Here is a 20,777-nt window from a genome sequence, read left to right on the forward strand (position 1 = left end):
GAGGTAAGAAGATGGCAATAAGAACTAGAGTGGTGGTTATAGGAAGGAAGGGAGGTGGTGGGATCAGGAGATGTTTCAAAAACAGAAATGGTGAAATATGGTGACTGATTGGCTTGAAGAGGTTGAGGGAGAGAGCGAGGTCAAAGAAAATATAGTTTCTTTCTGAGTTAGTTAAGTGACATCATGAAACAAGGCAGGAATGTGTTTAGAAAGTGTAAGTTGGGGGAAGCCATAAAAGTATTGAATATAAGGTGTCTTCAAGCATCTAGTAAGAGATGTTTTTGCCTCGTTGGAAATTTGGTTTCTGGAACTTTGGAAACAAATGGGGAGTGAGTGTGGTGTTGGGAGTTCTCACCATTGTATTTAACTTTTTAAAAATCATTCATTCAAGTGGTTATATATGTACTAAATTATTTTTTTAACATGTTCGTTTTATTTCAAATTGAGCCAAAGATGTTGAACTTTACACAAACTATAATCTCTTACATTGGATCATTTATATGAAGTTATTTTTAATAATTATTAGAATTTGTGGAATATGTTAGCAGAATTATGGTAAAGCAAAGTTTGCATTTTGTAAATTTACTGTTCCATTCTTGGGTCAAGTGTACAGTGAACACATTCATTTTCAGAGAAAGAACTGAGAGGACACAAGCAAGAATACATTTCACATTTCAGCTGTTAAAGGAGGCAGTTTTGTGTCATGTAAGCTCACAGATCCTGGAGCCAGACTGAGCTCTGTCCACATGTAGAAAGTGTGACTTTGAACAGACATTACTTAAACTCTCAGCGTCTTCATTTCCTAATATGCAAAATGGAGAAATTAGTATTATTCATCTCAGGCTTTTTGTAAGCATTGAATGAGTTAAAACCTGTAAAAGTACTTTGAATAGTGCCTAGAATTTAATTCACAATCATTAATGTAAGCTTTTATTAATATCAATTTTTTTATTCTCTACTTAGTCTTATTTTCTAAATCGTTACTATTAACAGTTTCTGAGTTTTTAAATGTGGTTTCTGTTAGTTTTATGAACTGCTGAACATCAAAGGGAATGATTATAAGCTAGTGATTTCTAGGAATTAAATTTTGAACCATTCATGGAGAAAATGGAGAAAGGCATCAAAAATGTAGTATAATTTCTAAATAAATAGCAATTAAAAATTACTTTCCAAGTTAGACACATGCCATTTTTTAGCTCAAAGTTGTGGGTCAGAAAGGTACTGGGCTCCAAATTCTTCACAGCTTTAAATCTTACTTCATTCATCATTCTGAGCATAGTCAGTAGCAAATCAATAATTTACTCTGAAAAGAAACAAGTAACTTACTACTCTTTTGATATGTGGTATAGAGGTCAAGAATATATCTTAAAAACTCTATATCAAAAGTTACAAATAAGATAACTACCAAGCAAAGTGTGATTATAGTTAATAATAATACTGATAAATCCCAACAGATATATTTGACCCCTGTAATGAGAAGAAGGCAACACCTCTGGAAGCAGAAAAAAATCTTACTCTTCCATCTGAGATTTTTAAATTAAGGCTGTTCATTACTGCTGTTGAATTATAATGATCTGAATTTCCCTTAAAATCTCTTAATTTAGAAATCATTATGCTGGTGGAAAGGCCAAGGAGAAATGCTTCATCCTTAGCATTTTATTTATCCTCCTCAAAATAGTTTTACCATCCTTATTTTTCAATCTATTTCAAGTGGGGTTGGGAGCTGGCAGAAGAAGAATAGATGTAGTTCTTGGTATTTGCATCTCTAGGTCCCGCCAGACCCACACAGCTCTTCTGACTTGAGCATGTTCCAGCCATGTTCTAAATGTAGCTACCATCATCCCGTGCTGTCTAGAGTTCTCATGTTCTGGGACCTGAGACATATTTTCTGTACCTTTCACTAAGCGCAGGAAATCTATCCCAACTATGGGGACAGATCTGTCCCAACTGTGGGGACAAAACTGCTTCCTTTAACAGCTAAAATGTGAATGTAAATTTTTCTATACCTTTCACTAAGCCCAGGAAATCTGTGCCCAATTATGGGGACAGATTTCCTGGGCTTAGTGAAAGGTACAGAAAATAGGCTACTCTATGGTCTAAATGCCTGAACTCAGTTTGAACAAGAGCCCAGTCAGCTTCACTCCTGGAAGAGAACTATTGTGCAGCTCTCAGCAAGGAAATTTGTATTTGATACTTCCTAGGGGACCCGTAGTTCCTTCAGAGTTACGAATCCCTTGGTGAGTGAATGAAAGATCCAACCAATTATAGAGCATTTCAGAGAAAAAAATGTTGGCTATTCTCAGGAAATGTTGGGTATTTCCAGTATTCATATCTCCCGTCTATGGAACTGGAGTTCTCTAAGCCATTATAGTGAGTCTCTAGCTTGGGATTTATTAAATTATTCATGTATGGTAGATATTTCCAGGTTGCTGCTATCATTATTGGCAAATTTGTCAAAATAGATCAATTTGCTTTTGATTTAAGAACTAAAATAGTATCATATCTGTGAAAAATCCTTTGCTATTCCTCACTGTAAAAATACTTGAGGAAAGTCCTATTTCCGTTCACTTGCACTCACACAGCTCCGCTTTACTTCAGTACAACTCACTGGAATCTAGTAACAGAAATCATCATATATTTGATATCTGGGATGAGAAATGAACAGATCTGAAGTAATTTTCTTTTATAATTTAACCACAGCCTGCTTTGAATTGTTAACAAGGTGTGATAATTTATATATTTAAAATAAACATTTATGATAAGAAACTGCCCACATACTTTATTTGAAGGGTAATTACCCTTCATATACTCCATAATTCACCAGCATTGATGAAGGTGGCAGTGAGTTATTACGGTCTTTACTTTGTCAGAAAGACTTTAATAGCTTCTTCATGCCACTGGTGTCATAAAGTTATGCAATGTATGCAAGACATAATAACTCTATTTATTTTTTATAAAAACTACATTTCTCTCCTCAACTGGTCAGTAATTCACATTTAAGAATTTTAAAATGGTTGCTTTGTATCTCTAGATTATATTTCCTCTCACAATAGAGATGAAATGCCTTACCTATTTTTATATAATTTTAAAAAGCACAAAGGATCCTCACAAATTAATTTTTGTTAAGTATAGTGGAATCCTTTTTTGACACCACTGAGTAACAGATCATAACATCTGTATCATGGACCAATGGTGTTACATCTGATTTTTGATGATATGAAGTTAAATATTAGCTGGAGGAGGGTCATACTTTTACCTGAGACATATTGCTTTGTTCTTATTCCATTTGGCTGGAATTCTTCCTATTAAGTAACTATTATTTTAATAACAAAGTTGTGAGTGTTGTGGTGGCATTATTAAAATACATATGTGTCATCTGAAAGTGGAGATAAAATGTGTTCATTGTCAGGGGAACATGTCAGATGCAGTGACAAATTTGGTGGCTCAGTGCTCTGTTGGTTGACACTAATGGTCAGAGACTAGGTGTGAAGAAACTGGAAGAGTATTTATGGATGACGTTATCAAAGAGTGATGAACTTTGATAGAGAAATGTTAGCTAATACTGGCATTATTGGGAGTTATACCTTACGTCATAGGTATAAACAGTACTTTTGTTTTTTAATCTGGGTTTTAAAAGCATATGGTGAAAGATAATGAAATAGATCCTTGGCTGTTAAAAATTCAGTATAGAGACTGAATTTGATGATAATTGATTTTTTAAAAATCAGAAGACATGTTTACTGGAAGTGGGAATTTTAAAAGCAAAACTTATCTAGCAATTTGATTTCTGGATATGTACCCAAAAGAACTGAATGCAGAGACTCGAATAGATATTTGTATGACAATGTTTATTGTAGCATTATTCGTAATAGCCAAAAGGTGGAAACAACCTAAGTGGTTGTCAGCAGATGAATGGATAAACAAAATGTGGAATATGCATATGATGTAATATCATTCAACATTAAAAAGGAGTGAAATTCTGACACATGCTACAACATGGCTGATCCTTGAAGACATTACACTAGGTGAAATAAGCCAGACACAAAAGGACAAATGTGGTATGATTTCACTTACTTGAAGTACTAGAGTAGTCAGATTCAAGACAGAAGATAGAATGCTAGTTGCTAGGGGCTGGGAGGAAGAGAGAATGTGGAGTTACTATTTAATAGGTACAGAGTTTCAGTTTGGGAAGATAAACAAGTTCTTGGAGATGGATGGTGGTAATGGTTGTGCAACAGTGTGACTGTAATTAATGCGACTGAACTGTATACCTAAAAATGGTTAAAGTGGCTAATTCTATGTTATGTATACTTTGCCACAATAAAATAGTAAAACTTACTAAAATGGCATTGTAAAGTAATACAATGCTTCCAGTCCTTTAGAGAAGAAACTAACAAGACAAATGTAAGGGTTAGCTAATTATTCATATTCATAAATATTCAGTAGTTATCATTAGACTAAATTTGGGAAAAATACAATTTTCTTATCTTGTATGTGATCTGGGGAATGATTTGCCCATATTTAAAAAATATTTTATTTCAGTACTTGACATAATTCTTGGAACATGGAAGATGCTCAGTAAATATTTGTTGATTGCTATTTGTTTATTCAGGAAATTATAGTCACAGCTTCATGTGCAAAATAATCAGCTTAACTGCAACTCTTAAAGTCTGCTTATATGCTCAGTGAACAGATAGAAAACACAGCATTTAAAATACAAATAATCAAAACATGTCCTGTCCGATATAGTAGATTATGGAAATGAATGTGTCCTGGCTATGCCACAAATTTTTGTTGTTGATATAAAAAAACAGTAACTTTATCTGAGAATGGGCAGTTGGTCTGGCTGAAAGACTGCCTGTAGGATCGATAGTGCTGTTATTCCCATTGTATAGATGCACAAAGAGGTTTAGAGAGATCACAGGGGAGCTTGTAGCCATCTTACTGCTTATTTTACAATGACAGTAGCTTTCAATAAACCTATGGTTCTTATGAGGATGATTTGACTATTATCCTGGGAATAGATCTAAGTGATAAGATGAGAAACCTCTCCTAATAGTGTGGTATTAGGTTAGATAGACCTTCTTCATACGGTATTAGGTTAGACAGAGATACTTTTGCCAGGTAGAGAAGCGATGCCTCTCATTTCTGTGGGCATAGAATCAATTTTAGCCTCTTACAGAAACACTATTTTCATTATTCTCAGCAGTGCTATTCTAGTTATCAGAAACTGAGCATCAGATATGAGAAGTCACATAATTTTATTTTTCTGAGCAATTATATTCCCCCTATTGTTTTCTTGAATATACTTGTTCATTATGAAAAATTGTCAAATGCAAAAAACCATAAGCACAAAGAAGACAATATTTTTAAGTTACCTATTATTTTACTACCCAGCGATAAGCACTGATATCATTTGTTTGTGTGTCAGCCATTCTGCTGTTCTGTTCATGCATATATGCACATATACAGAGATTCAAAACCATAAGACATAAAATTAAGATAACTGAGCAATATTTTTCACTGAGTATTAGATAGTGAACATTTTCTCCTGTCACTAAGTGTTCTTTTACAGCTGCATCTAAGTAGCTGCATTACATTTTATTTTATGCCTCTATCAGTCGTCTATTATTGGGATCTTAGAAATTTGTTTTTGCTGTTATAAATGACACTCTGATGAAAATACTTTTAGATTAATTTTTTCCTATCTCTACTTTCTTAAAATAAATTTCTAGAAGTAAAATTAAGTAAAAGAGTGTGGATATTTTTATGTGTTTGATATGTATATGCCAAATTGTTCTTTAAAAAAGCCATGTGACAGTTTATATTTCTGTGGCAGTCTGTATGAGAACACCCATTTCCCAACCTGAAATTAGTTTTCTTTTTTTTAACTGCCAATTCAAGAATACATTATAATTTGGATTGATAACGTGAACATTTTTTATATTATTTTTGAACATTTTTATATTATTTTTACTTCTACATGTGGTTATTCTGTTGATGTTTTCCTCTTTTCTTTTATATTTGTAAGACTTATTTATGTGTTAAAGACATTAACCCAGTTGTATGTTATTTCTTTTGCAACTACTTTTTCTCCAGCAGATTCTTCTGTTTTCAACATTTTGCCAAGTGTTACTGAAGAAAAAGTAAAATAAATTTTAAAACCAAACCAAAAAACCTCTTTAGATAGCTAACTTTATTTGGGGTTTGTTTCTGAATGCAATATAGGCATACTGTAGTAAATTCCCTTTTTTCAACCCTGGGTTGAATCCTGTCAATTAATTAGTTGTATTTAGTCTTACAATAGATAAACCAGGTAGTTTCACATAGCTTGTTTCTAGGGTTTAATCTAGGACGTCGTAGGAGTTTCTTGAAGGAAAATATAGCTATAGGGAACATTTTAATTTGGATCTGCTTCATTACTCCAAATATTGTTGAAACAACACCAGTTGTCATCTTTACTGGGCAATATACAAACATTGAGAGAAGGTGTACCCATACTAATAAGGGTGAAAATAAAAAATGGACTATTGCTTAGATTTGTGTTCTTTACAGTGGAGTGTTTGAGAAACTCTTTGATCTTTTTTTTTCACGAATGGAGATTAGAGCCATTTATTGTTTGGGGGTTGTAATTTATATTTAAACGTGGGTATGTATGGAATTTAGGAAATTCACCTTAGACATATGAAGGTTAACATTAATGTGTGTGTATATGTGGGTTTGTGTATATGCTGGAGGGAATAGGAAGTGACAAAAGTAATCTAAAATCATAATGTTGAGAAAAATATTAAAGATAAATGAAATCTTTATTGTCGTAAACTTCTCTCCAATCCAGTACTGATAAACGACATGGGGAAAGACTATGGAGGTTACTTTCAAAACAAACATTTACCATGTTCCAGGAAATGCGTGTATTTGTATAAAAAGCAGGTAGCAATTACATAAACTTTTTTCTTCTTTATCTATTTGCCAAGCAATTGACTGTTAATGTCTTTTTGGTTGCCTTTGGGCACTTCGTGTGCACTCTTTTGTGCTTTTAAAAACATAATGCATGGTAACCCATTTGCCACTGACTGGCATTGTGAAGAGTTGGAATGGGGCAGTGTAATAACATGAAAGGCTGATGACAAATTTAGTATTTGTAATTTGGAATCTCTTCTCAGTACATTAGAAGTCTTCCCTATTTAAAGGAACCCTGAAACCATCATTTTATCAAGTGAAGAGTTTGTAACACATGATTACCATTGGTTTTCTTACAAATCAGAATACAGCTTCAGTTTTTGAGGCTCCTACCACAGTTATTATGGTGGCCTCTTACTGGCTGACACTTTGATTATGAGCAGGAAATGTGCTTTCTGCAGCCATACACACACAAAAAGTGACACGAAAGTATTAGGTCATACAGTAGCACCTAAGTTCAGAGTGCCTCCTAGTGGAGTCTAGTGTTGATCGAGTAACATTGGAATAATTTTTTCATTCCTCTAAAAAAATCTCCCCTTTGGCATCATGGTTGGTTATGAATCTTGGGCCTCATAGGAGCACAACATTCTCCACTAAAATAATGTTTTACTCATACTTTTTCCTTTCTTCCTTTAAAAATTATGTAAGATACCTTCTCTGAATGTGTGATTTTTTTATAGAACACCTAAGATTCTTTGCGTTTAAAATGCCCTCCATATAAATTAAGTCCAAAGTGTCTAGGCTTTTCCATTTCTAATGTTGAAGTCAAAGACTTATTGTAAGTGGGCTGGGTGCAGTGGCTCATGCCTGTAACCCCTGCACTTTGGCAGGTTCGGAGGATCCCTTGAGCCCAGGAGTTTGGGAGCAGTCTGGGCAACAAAGGGAGACCCCTGTCTCTTAAAAAAAAAAAAATGAAAAAAAAAAATAGCTGAGCATGGTGGCACACACCTGTGGTACTAGCTACTTGGGAGGCTGACGTGGGAGGATTACTTGAGCCTGGGAGGTGGAGGCTGCAGTTAGCCTGATCGTACCACTGCTCTCCAGCCTGGGTGACAGAGTGAGACACTGTCTCAAAACAAAACAACAACAACCAAAGACACTTGTCAGTGGAAATGTTTGAAATTTTGGAACTATTAGAATGTATTTAACTAAAACAGCTATTGCTTAAATGCGGCATTTTAAGTACTGTTTTTTTTCAAAGCTCAGACAAGCAGCAATATAGAAATATCCCTGGTCGTTTAAGAAACTGAGCCAGGAATAGATTTTAAAACAATTTTGAAAATATTAAATGCTTTAAGTAATTATAGCAAGTATTTTATCCTAAGTTTATATACACAATTAATTTATCAATTTGTAGTGATTATAGTAAGAGAAGATTACTTTTATACTTAGAATAAAAAACTTTTAAAGTCAGCAATATGTGAAATATGTATTGAATATATTATGCTATATTTATCTGAGTATTTTGGTTTAACAAATTAAATGCATATTTTTTTCTTTTTAAAAATGTATTGACCATATTTATATAACTACTGATCTTTTTATTTGGTAAATTTAAGTAAAATTTATTATTTATTTAACACTTTTGTATTTATATTATACTTGAAGTGGTTTATTTATCCTTGGCCAGCTACCCCCTTGAGACTCTGGCTTTTTATTTTATAGAACTATTTTAATGATAGTTTAAACATGAATACCTGTTACTGGTTATTTTCTGTTCCCCTTATCTTGGGAGTTCAGCATAATGCTGTGCGGATCAGGATAACAGGGTCCCACTGAGCTGAAGGAGGGAGGCTGGGAATGGTTATAGCCTGGAGTGGAGGTATGATTTCAGCAGGTGGAAGGTTGTTTTCCTGAAAGGAATTGGCAGAAGTAGGTTCTTAACTGATTCAGATACATTTTCCACCAACTGAAGGAAGGAATTATTAAAGCCAATGGTGAACAAAGCATTTCAAGCATTTTATAAGAAGTGACTAGATGAGGAGATTTTTTTCATTCCTTTTTTAATCAGCAAAAAGAAATTAGCATTATTGAATTAGCAGATTCTTCCTATTCTATATTAAGAAAGATTTAATTTTTGTACCAAGGAAGGTTAGGTGAAAAAAAAAGATTTACTTTTTTGTGGAAAACTGAAGATATTTTGATTCAATATGAAACAGTGATATTTATATTTATGCTGATTCCACCACCAAAAAATTATTACATATACAAATTAAATAGAGATTATCACCTTAAAAAATATAGAACATTTACATGTGGCTATGAACATTCTGATGCTAATTTTTTTGTTTGATGACTATGTACTTTAAAATCTGGCATTGTCTTGCATGAGATTTACAAGTCCTGTGTCCATTGTGTTGTTTACTTAGGTTATTTGGCTTTCCTCAAACTTAAACAAGCATTAGCTGGTTGCTCCAAAGAGTAACAAAAGAAGATGCAGGAAAATGCTTGGGGCCAGGTGCGGTGACTCACACCTGTTATCCTAGCACTCTGGCAGGCTGTGGCAGGCAGATCACTTGTGCCCAGGAGTTGGAGACCAGCCTGGTCAACATAGGGAAACCCTATCTCTACGAAAAATACAAAAATTAGCCGGGAGTGGTGGTGGGCTCTGATAGTCCCAGCTACTTGTGGGACTGAGGCAGGAGAATCACTTGAACCCGGGAGGTTGAGGCCATAGTGAGTCATGATGGCACCACTGCACTCCAGCCAGGGTGACAAAGTGAGACAATGTCTCAAAAAAAAGAAAAAAAAAAAAGAAGAGAAGAAAAAGAAAAAGTGCTTGGAATGGGAGATGAGTTATCCTACTTTGATACTTCTTGTTTCCTCTTTCTGCTGATGTCTTTCTCTGCACATCCTTAGGTAAAACTCAAAAATTACTATTGAGATTTTTGCAGGAACCAAATGAGACAGGAAGAAATGTTTTAAACTGCTGTCTAATCTCTAATACTGTTGATGCCGTTTTTGGAATACCACTAACAGTTTAAAAGTGCTTATCAGAGCAACTCTCGCTGCTTTAATTTGCGTGTACAGATTGCTGTTAGTGTTGTTACTATCTGTTTTGTATCAGGCTAGCTAATTTCCCTGTTTATTAACTAAATGAGTTTCTTAATGGCTACCCTTTTGACAAATGAAGAAATCTTAGCTGCTCTGAGAGGGAAAACCAAAATTAAAAATTCACAGTGAAAGGGATGAGGAACATACGTATTTGTGCTGCTGCCGTGTTGTTGGTGTGAGAGAAAATCTGGTGACTGACCTTGATCCTTAACTGAAAATCACAAAAATATGTATAATTTGGTCTTCAGCCATAAAATAAATGGCAACTCTCTTCAGTTAAAGCAGGGATTTACATTCCTTTGTTTTGGGTGCAGAAAAGGGAATCTTTTCCAACCTCATTATCAGAGAGTTTAGTGCATTTTTTCCTGAAATGTTTTACAATTTCCATTTTGTCACACACATTTTGTTGGAGTTTATTAACCATGAGTTATTTTGTTTAGTTTATACTTGAAGATTTAGAGGCCTGTGATATTTTGTTTAAAGGCTTCTAAATGATCCAAACAAATCTGAATACCCACCAGCCTCAGCAAAAACTCCTGTGATCTGTTGACAGATTTTTGGATCTGGGCCCTTGGAAGAGGCACTGGACATTCATATCAGGAGGTAATTTGAGATCTGTACAAACCAGTTTTTATTTGTTCAAGTTAGTGAGGGCAACACCAGTAGAGTTGGACCCTCTGTAGCTAATAGTCTGTGAACTCCATGGGCCCTTCATGAAGTCAGTCTCCAAAGGTCACCCGCAATCCATGTTAGGAACCAGGTTTATCAGTGAATAGTCTAGGACTCATAGGTCGATCTGTGCCTCTGCAACCAGGGAATCTGACATGGTACCAAAATGTTTATTTATTTCCCAGATGTCATCCCGGAGTTTGGGCAATGAGATTGGATATTTGCAGTTCCACACAGTGGAAATTCACCTTTTAAATAAAGCAAGAAAAACTGATCTTCCTAGTGTCTGGTAGGAGTCTGGTAGGAGTCATCTTTGCTCTAGCAAATTGATTACAATTCTCTTACCTGTTTATTGTCATTTTTTTAAGCACCACAGTCAGCCAAATAAGATTAGAGAAAATTGTGAAAGAGAAAGCATTTCTTTCAATTCAGTCCTTTCATTCAATTCTCTTTGTACTTTGCCTCCTTCATTTTCTTTCTTTTGTTTGCTCATCACATTCAGAAGCTCACATTCCCTCATCTTACATGAGGGAAGCTATAAATTTCCCTTTTTGAAATAGTCATCTGCTATCTATGTAACCATGAGCAAGCTGCTTAACCTCTTTGTGCCTTGGTTTTCTTATTTGTAAAATGGCAATAGATATTACCTGTGTCATAAAGTTGTTACATGGATTGAATGCATTAAGGTGTGTCTAACACTTAACTCAGTACCTGGTTGTACAAAGTGCTAAATGACCATTTATCTAATAATTGCTAATGGAACCTAATAATAGAATAATGATAGAGAGCCATATACTTCATTGCCAAGTTTCAAAATGCTAAACAAAAATGAGTTGTGAATTATTTTGAATGTGCAACAGCACAAGGGCTGGTGTTTTGCTTCTTCTGTAAAAAATAGACTTAAAGAATATCTTTAAAATACCAAAGGACTGTTGGGTCATTCTTCAGAAGACTACTGGCATAAAAGAGATTGTCCTAAGAATCCCAGGAATAATAATGAGTCTCTTATTTTTATTGGAAAAGGAGACAACAACAGCCATTGAACTGGTTAATTATTTTATGTATCTTCTGTAACTTCCATTTCTCTCATAATAGACATGGTGCTTTTAAAAACCCAATGTGAATGCTCTAAATCATATGACCATTATTAAATATTATTTTAAAATTAATATGTCATGGCGAGTGTATTTCTGAGCCATCACATTCATGAACGTTTAGAATATAACCTCACCCTTTTGCTTTGAGAATACCTTATGCAAAATGATTTTGAAGGACATTTTGCCTCCTAGTGTGTGTTTTCAGCAGGTGGCTAATGGCTTTTGACCTGCTGTAGCAGTATACAGAACTGAATGTCAGGCAGAATATTTTTTAAAGCTGCATTTCCACTTTGCAAAATGAAGCACAGAATTTTTTTGAGAGTGCCTTGAATATTTGTCCAAATAATTATTGATAGAGATATGTCAATTTGGTAGGAAAGAGAAGAGAAAATTGGCAATGTTCCAGCATTTAGGTTTTAAGAATATTTAAGTATAATCAGATTGCTAAATACAAATATTTTTAAAAATAATATCAGGTCAAATGTATTTACATGTTAGAAGCCATGTAAAGTACATGGTATTAGCCTTCCACCTTTCCTGTATGGTTAGGCCATTGTTACTACTACTACTACTACTAATAATAACACATTTCAACCTACTCACTTTTCTCTTTAGTAATTTCCATTTTCTCTTGAAATTCATACAGTATATTCCATGGCCTATTTTTATACCAACTTTAAGAATTATACATACTAAAGAATAATTTTCAAATTTTGTGTGAAAATAGTCAATGGCATGTACTATATATAATGACAGAGATTGCTTAGGGCCCCAGGATTAACAGTTTCAGATCACTGCCAATGTTAGTTTCAAATTAAGTATTGGCACAAGTATTTTTACAGAACCATAGTCTTTGTCATTGTGTATCACATTGAATAACACTCAAATTTGAACTCAGTGGAATTTTTGAGATAAAAAAATGTGGGCTAGATCAGTGCCCAAAGTACCTTGTGGTATGGGTGATGGGAGACAATGACAATGTAAAGAGTTCTGTTTCTCATACTGTACATATTAGAGCTGGCATTTTGCCACTGGACTATATGATGAGGGAGGAATGTTGTTTGTGAGCTTTGCTTTTAAAGCATAATTTCTGAAGCTGAGTTCTAATTTTATTTATTCCCTTAGGTAATTACTGGTTTTCAGCATGAGAAGGAGGTATATTATTGAATTTTTTTAGTGGTTAAACTTGTATAGTAGATGTCTTTTCTTTAAATTTAGGCACTAAAAATTCTCCCACATCAAAGTAGCTTGTGATTCTCATTTGTGGCTAGAGAGTTAATCATCTTTCAATAATGCTTTGAAGTTAGCTTTACTTCTTTTTTTCTTCACCCAGCATGGGTTCATGAATAAAACTAACCACTGATAGGTATAGTGTATTATTGCTCTTGCCTATGGCTCTTGCTAATAAAAATTCCAAATCTGGTTAGTTTGCTGGAATCAAATCAATGTAGTATAGGCATACATTTTTTTTCTGTTATAAAGCCCTCTCACAGAAAAAAGATAGGAAGGAAAGCATGGTGGGTGAAGGGAAAAGAAGGTAATTCTGGATTTAAAATATTTTAACTTTTCTGTCTGTATCGTGTTTTGTCTATAACTTGTGTGAGTTTTTACTTCTCACTGTCCTAGAATCCTTAAAATTAAAAATCCTACTGTTTAGGATGAAATTACTAAAAATTCCTGTAAATTAATGTATATGAATCTGCTGTTGTGTGGATGAAGTAGCATAGCAACGTCAATAACTTCTTTTGAGAAAATGTGTGTGTTTGTTTTTAAAAGCAGCTGGGTAAGAAACCATCAACTGAAGAATAGGGTAGGTGATGCAACCATTGCTAAAATAACCTGGAATTCTGACGGTTTCTAAAATTATGTCAGCTTGCTTACAAGATTACTTAATCACTAAATCACATCGGATTTGGCATTTTAACAAACAGGATGCTTTGCACTAACATCATCAAAAGAATAGTGCCTGGATGCTTGCTTCACAATGCAACGTGTATATTTAGAAACCAGAGAACATGCCAGACTGAGTGATGATTGTACAAGACATTCCATATTCCATCCAGATGTATCAGGCTCAGGTGGAAAGACCCTTAAACTATGGTTAGGGGGATACAAAAAAGGAGCTTATTTTTGCAAATTTTCATGCATAACACATTAGATGGGAACATTGTCTCCAGAGTTGGATACACTCAATCAGTTTTAACTATTTCAAGGCTGGTCCCTCTGGGCAAATAAGTTATTCTATTTCAGCCACATATTTCTTAACTATAGCATAGGTATAGTAATGATATCGAATTTGTACTATTATTTTGAGAAAAGTACCAAAATGAAACTGATAATGAACAAAAACTGCCAGTTCCAGAGCCTTAGAAATCTTTATCATTTATAATATTTTGCATGTAAGGGAACATACTGTTATACAGGCTCCTACATGGCCTCAGAATCCGTCTCAACACAGAACACCAGGAAGTCCCTACTATTTCACAAAAGTTGGCATTGAACATGAAATGTATTTGCACTCCCTGAGCTAATTCAATTCTATGCATCTTTTCTCTTCTATTTTGTTGACAGCCTCCCTAATGAAAATATCAATTCAGGTACTTGCAAAGGTGAGGATGGAGAGATTGGTTATCCACAAGAATGTTTGGGGACTGTGTTGAATGCTTTACAGAGATTTGTGTTAAGTAGGTGAATCCCAGATTTACATTTCCAGCCTTATCCTCTACCACAAGCTCCATTCATGCATTCATTAATTACCTGGCTCCTTTATTTCATTGTCTAATGGGTATCTAAACTTATTGTACTCACTATTCACTGTCCTCCAGACACACTGGGCTTCCTTATGTTCCTTAAACATTCTAAGCTAATTTCTGTCTTGGGACCTTTGTTCTTGCTGCTTTCTATGCCTAGAAGCCTCTATTCTTCGATTTTTATGCATCATGTTCCTTCCCCTTATTCAAATGTCATTTCTTCTGAGACTGAGGTTTCTCTCTGCCAACTGTATCTCAGTCATCCCCCCATCCAGTCAGTCTCTTATCCAATCACTCTGTGGTATGGTTCTTCAGAGCCATTTTGCATGTATACAAAATTGTAATTTATTTCTTTAATTTTTCCTTGTTTTACCTCTCACTCTAAAATACAAGTTCTCTAAGAGCAGTGGCCTTGCCTGGCTCTTAGAAGTGCTCTCAGCTACCTTTAGAAGTATCATTCTTTTTTCCTTCATCTTATAGGTGATGAAAGTGAGGCCTAGGGAGGTTAAGTAACTTGCCCAAGATCGCAGAGATTGGAAGTGGCAGAGCTGGGATTTAGGTCCCATGCTGTGCTCTAAAAAACTGTGCAACATTGCTTCCTTTTTCACAAATGAAGGTCAGGGACATTAATGGGAGGGAGGGGGCTATGCTGAGTTCTTGGAACTCCCCTTGAGTCCCTGGGCTGGCAGTTATTGTTTGAGTCCCTGGTCTGGACATAGACAGACAAGAGCTGGTCCTGATCACTTTATACTCTAGCATCCTGGGCCTATCTTCTCTTCCCTTTTCCTTTTAGACTTAGTGCCCAAGATATGTGTAATTAATATTTTACAAGAATGCATTAAATCCCCTACTGCTTGGGAAAAAACAATGAAACATCAGATTTTAAGGAAACTCCCAAAGGGCTAGAATCCAGTTTTGAACCCAGATGGAATTTTCCACATGGCTTAGAAAATATGTAAGTGTGTATATTTTTATATACTTGCTGTTTTCTGAGCATTTCTTACTTGACAATAGTTACAGCTGTAGTTTCTTTTTGTGAGTTTGCGTTAATAACATTGCTTTGGTTTTAACTTGCTTACTATAACAAGTTATTATATTTAACTTAGTCCTTATTGACTGGAGGATTCCACCTCATCTCACCATGTGATACTGAAGCTGAGCTATTTATATTGTTTTAACTAGACATAGTATAAAATAAAACAGGTTTTCTTGTAATTTATATCATTAAAACATATAAATTATCTTTCAGCTTTTAGGAAAAGAAAAAATCAGGGCATTCGATTCAAATGGGATAATTCACATCCCACAGATTATAGGGGAGTAATTATTGATGCTTTTTATTCTAGGACATTTGGTTTATGTGGCTGCATTTGACCTTTCAGAAGCTATTGACATCGTTTGGGAACTGCCAGTAAACCTGCCTTAATCAGTTAAACAGAAGGAATCGTAGCGCTGTGGAACTGACTGGCTGATTAATTTAAATCCAAACACAGTCCTGCCTGAATGCCCTTTGTAAAACCCTTGCACAAAAAAACCTTGCTTCCTTCAGAAGCGTTATAACCAATATCCTGCTGTCAGATCTTTTTGGCTCTGCTGGTCTTCTTAGGCTGCAGGCATCATCCTTAACCCCTCTTATGCTTCCTTTTATTTCATGAAAACAATATGTATGGTTAGATTCGCAAAAATGCTCTACATTTCCCTCAAAGTTCCTTATTTGTATCCTAGGGAAAAGGTATTTTAAACTCCACTAATTGAGAGACGAAAATGGGAACTTATCTTAAACTAGCTTCTTTAGAAAAAGTATATTAGAACTTAATCCAGCTCTTCCTCTGGGACTTATAATCAAAATTAGAATCATGAAATGTTGAAGAAGTTTTTGGTATTAGAGTAAGCCATCATGTATAATTCCTTTGATTTTTAGATTCAAAACATTGAAGGCTTTATAATTTCTGTTCAGTTTGGGGAAAATATTAAAGTTAATCAACTCTTGGGTGAGTTCAGAGCTAGTATAAAGATGTAGTTCTGGACCTTTAAATGAAAGTGAAATTAAAATTCTTTAAGGATAAGACTTTGCATAGTTTCAGTCTATTACATAGACTGAGAAAAGGACCTATACATTGGGCACTCTGCTGGGGTTGGTTGCAGAAGAGGGCAGATATTTATGCGGGAGAGGTCAAAGAATTGCCATAGAACAGTTTCATAGCACATAGCGTGTTGTATTGGAGCAGACCAACATCCTTATTTTAAATATTAAAAAAACTGAGGCCCCACTTAATTACCCAAACTCTTAAGGGCCCTTACTTGGCCAGTTTCTATTTCTGTATCACCCAGTTACAACACTGTTCCAGAATACAGATGAAGCCTCTCAAAGAAGGTGGTGTCATCCGATTATCTGTAGTTTTGTTTATTATTATTAATTATGATAACTACTGTTTATGGAGTGCCTGTGATATGCCAGTACTGTATGCATTATCTTTATTTTCATAACTACATATGAGGTAGTGCTATTGTTCTTCCCTTTTTGAAAATGAGGAAGTGATGTTTAGGAAAGTCATGGAGGCTAGCCTCAGCAACGTGGCGAGACCTCATCTCTACACACAAAAAACATTACAAAATTGCTGGGTGTGGTGGTGCATGCCAGTAGTCCCAGCTACTCGAGAGCCTAAAGTGGGAGGATTGCTTGAGCCCAGGAGGTTGAAACTGCAGTGAGCTGTGATAGTGCCATTGCACTCCAGCCTGGGCAACAGAGAGAGATTCTGTTCTGTGTCCAAAAAAAAAAAAAGAAAGAAAGAAGGAAAGAAAAGAAAAGTAATGCACTCAACTTGAATCACCAAAGCAGTCAGACGAGGTATTTTTTTTTCCTTTGAGTAGGATAAAATGGTAGCTAGATATAGGTAAGAGAAATGGGTAACGAGATGTTTCTCCCATCCCTCATAAGTTGCCTGGAGAATGTTAGGATGAGGTGAGTAATGATGCCATGGACATAAGTAAGGAAGAAAAATTAAGGCCATTCCAGCCTTAATTCTTTAGAAACAGTGGATTCACTGTGAGGGAATGGGAGCACACCCGCTCTCTGGCTGTGATGAGAAGCAGTAGAGGTCCACGTGAGGAGCAGATTGGGGCATCAGGGACTCTAGAAGCCATGTGACACAGGAGGAACCACGGAATCATTTTGAGCCTCTGTTTTGTTTTGTTTTTCATTTCTAAAAGTGAAATTTCGATTTCTACCTTTCCCTACCACATTGGGTTCTTTAAAAGATTGAAAAAAATTGAATTTTAAGCACCTTAGAAAAATAGGATATAATAAATTTTGTGTTTATTTATTGAATAAGTATTTATTGAGGGAATGCCAAATGCAAGGCATGGTGCTATGTATAGAATAAGAGGTGAATATTGACTTTGTGTCTACCTTTCAGAAGATTAAAGAGAGTAGGAAAATAAGCAACTTGATAAATAACTATGCGAAAGTATGTTTTAAGTGCAGTTCTCAAGGTTAAGAACACTGAAAATTCTGAGAGGGAACTGACTTCTGATGATGGGTCTTGAAGAACTGATAGGATTTGGAATGGTAGGGAGGAGAAACAGGAGAAGTGTGAGGGTTGCAGGGGGGATGGGGAGATAGATGTGGAATTCCAGGAGGAAGAAACAGTAAGAGCACAGGCCTGGAGGAAGGAAAGTATGGGGACATATTTGTGCATCAGACTGTCTAATTAGCTGTTGCTTAAAGTATCAGGAGGTCTATCTGGTAAAGATGGGCTTATGCTGAAACGGTGAAATGTGCACTTCATTTAGCAGCTCACAGGGGAGCCTTTTAGAGTTTTGGAGTTTGGTGGTAACCTGGTCAAGGCAGTGTTTTATAAAGACGCATCGAGGACAAAGTGATGCATAGAATTATTAAAGGGGCAAGACACTGAAGTCAGGGAAGCCAGAACGTTATAAGATGCCTGATAAAGAAGACCTAAGCCAGAGGGGCAGTAGTGGGAATGGAACAGGAAGAGAGGGATCAGAGAAATTTGGTTGCTAACTGGATTTATGGGTGATGGGGAGTCACAACCCTTTTGTCATTAGAAGTTCTTGGACTACTTTTTCATTAAGTCAGTATGAATTAGTTTTAATTAACATATTGAAATCCAAAAGCTCATAATAAAGTCCCACATCCCACTGTCACTTTTCAGTCCTTGGAACATCTTAACTGGATTTAGAAAAAGTGTTCTATCAAGATCAGAGGAACCATGACTGTTGCTCATCTGGACTAGGAGGAAGTTCAACCTAGATCATGAGGCTAAGCTGGGTTAGGATTAAGGGTGTTATGCCTTATCCTCAGAAAAGTGACTTAGAGGAACCAGAAGAATGGCCACTGTAGCTGACAGTCAGGGCTTTAGAAATCCTGGCTAAATGTCCTCTCTCAGGTGGGACTTTAACCCTCATTTTCTTCTGAATTGGCACTTGCCATGATGAATTCACTTAGTTTAAGAAACAAGTTAGTTTCAGGGTCTTGCTCAACTCTAAACATCAATTTAAGGTGGCTGACTGGGAGAGAGATGAGATTTATAATACTTTTGAAAATTGATAGAGTTATTTATTTAGGAAATACTGCTGGTTTGTCTGTTTCTTATGAAAGGGCATTTTCCTTTTTTTTTTTGAGACGGAGCCTCTCTCTGTTGGCCAGGCTGGAGTGCAGTAGTGTGATCTCAGCTCACTGCATCCTCCACCTCCTGGGTTCAAGCGGTTCTCTTGCCTCAACCTCCCGAGTAGCTGGGACTACAGGCACGTGCTACCACGCCTGGCTAATTTTTGTATTTTTAGTAGAGACAGGCTTTCGCTGTATTGGCCAGGCTGGTCTCGAACTCCTGACCTCATGATCTGCCCGCCTCGGCCTCCCAATGTGCTGTGATTACAGGCATGAGCCACTGCACTCGGCCCCTCATTTTCCTTTCTAACTACTGTTTTCTTTCAGTTTGAGAACTTACACTATTGTTTGGATGTCTTTGAAGTCTTAGGATCCTCTTGGGAAAGAAGTGATTTTTTCTAAATAAAAGAAGGTATACTGTTATCCAGCAAGAACATGTCAGAGTCGATGGGGCCATTGTTGCTATTGGGTAGGTTTTGCCCCTGCTCCAGGTCTGTTTCTAACCTCTGGACCTCATGCTTCTGTGGGTGTGTACCTCACAAGGTCTGTCTCTTGCTGTCCTTGAGAATCAAAAGAAGAGGTAATTTTTGTTGGAAGTTATCAATTCAAGAAACAGTTTATGATCTTCTCTAATAAGGTGGTGAGATCACGCTGACCAAAATATTTAGTGAAGTGGAGGGAGGAAATAGAACACTAACTAGTATGAGACACTGTGACAGTGTTGTAAATTAAGAGGAAAATAAAAACTAAATGAAGCCTGGAATTAGGGAATGGAGGTTGGAGAAATTAGGCCTCTTTTCTCTATGCAAGCCTCTCTAACAGGCCACATAATGTGGCCACGTGGGGCCATTTTTCTCACTCACACTTGATTTTTGTTTCTGCTGGTGGTCTTCCATATTTCCTTCAGCCATTCATAGTGTTAGAGACCTCTTGGTTTGGTCTTATTTTTGGATGTGCTCTTTTTGAAATGGTACCTTTTTAAAAAAATATCTAACAAACCAGCTTTACTGTTGGACCGTTCTTTATGATTGTTACATCTCTGGAAAAGTCAAAACAAGTGCTCCCTTTTTGTGTGTGTATTGCCTAAATAACCTTTATTTGCTTTTTCCACCCTAATTCTGTTTAGACAGGTGGGTCATCTCCTCCTAAGAGCTGTTTGAAATAACCTTAAAATAGTCTGGCTAGCCTGTTAGGACCGAGACCACTGAAGCTGTCATTGGCCTTCTCTGAGGGCAGGTAAGCCAGGATTGCAAGCTCAGAACGCAGTTCGATGAATTTCCATTGTTTGAATTTCAATAGTAACTCATATTCATAGTTAAATAAAGACCTTTTAAAAGCATATAATATGAACATTGGAAGACTCTCCTTCAAACCTAGTCTGCAATTGACACTGCTAGAAGCAACACTCCTGGCCAAATGTCCTGGGTGTGTATCTTCTGGACATTTTTCAGTGCATATTCAGATGAATACATGTATTTATTTTAAAATTTGAATATATGTGTGATATATACATATATATACACACATACACGCACACACACACAGAGTTTTGTACTGTTAACTTATAGTAAACTTTGCGTTTTTGCTTCTCAAACTCAGGATCTCAGAAGAACAAAT

At 35.9% G+C, this 20,777-nt stretch overlaps 1 protein-coding gene across 49 annotated transcripts in view; it reads left to right on the forward strand.

Annotated features, from left to right (window-relative positions):
- PAM (peptidylglycine alpha-amidating monooxygenase) overlaps positions 1–20,777 on the forward strand; it is a 275,240-nt gene that overhangs the window by 30,531 nt on the left and 223,932 nt on the right. For 13 of the 49 annotated variants that reach the window (XM_063665056.1, XM_063665065.1, XM_063665061.1 and 10 more), the window contains exon 2: positions 20,287–20,396. The exons of the other annotated variants lie outside the window; for them this stretch is intronic. The gene's annotated coding sequence lies outside the window, so the exon portion shown is untranslated. The remainder of the gene's footprint in view (positions 1–20,286; positions 20,397–20,777) is intronic. 49 annotated transcript variants of the gene reach the window in all.

The sequence above is a fragment of the Pongo pygmaeus genome, chromosome 4, assembly GCF_028885625.2.
Source record: "Pongo pygmaeus isolate AG05252 chromosome 4, NHGRI_mPonPyg2-v2.0_pri, whole genome shotgun sequence".
NCBI classification, from domain to species: Eukaryota; Metazoa; Chordata; class Mammalia; order Primates; family Hominidae; genus Pongo; species Pongo pygmaeus.